Here is a 452-nt window from a genome sequence, read left to right on the forward strand (position 1 = left end):
ACTCCCAGGATGCACCACGATTTGTGCTGCCCTTGGCTTATCAATCCCAAGATGCACCACGATCGGTGCTGCCCTTGGCTTATCAATCCCAGGATGCACCACGATTGGTGCTGCCCTTGGCTTAGCACTCCCAGGATGCACCACGATCGGTGCTGCCCTTGGCTTATCAATCCCAGGATGCACCACGATTTGTGCTGCCCTTGGCTTATCAATCCCAGGATGCACCACGATCGGTGCTGCCCTTGGCTTAGCACTCCCAGGATGCACCACGATCGGTGCTGCCCTTGGCTTATCAATCCCAGGATGCACCACGATTGGTGCTGCCCTTGGCTTAGCACTCCCAGGATGCACCACGATCGGTACTGCCCTTGGCTTAGCACTCCCAGGATGCACCACGATTTGTGCTGCCCTTCGCTTATCAATCCCAGGATGCACCACGATCGGTGCTGCCC

This window comes from Lampetra planeri, chromosome 63 (genome assembly GCF_965212315.1).
Source record: "Lampetra planeri chromosome 63, kcLamPlan1.2.h2, whole genome shotgun sequence".
In the NCBI taxonomy this organism is placed as follows: Eukaryota; Metazoa; Chordata; class Hyperoartia; order Petromyzontiformes; family Petromyzontidae; genus Lampetra; species Lampetra planeri.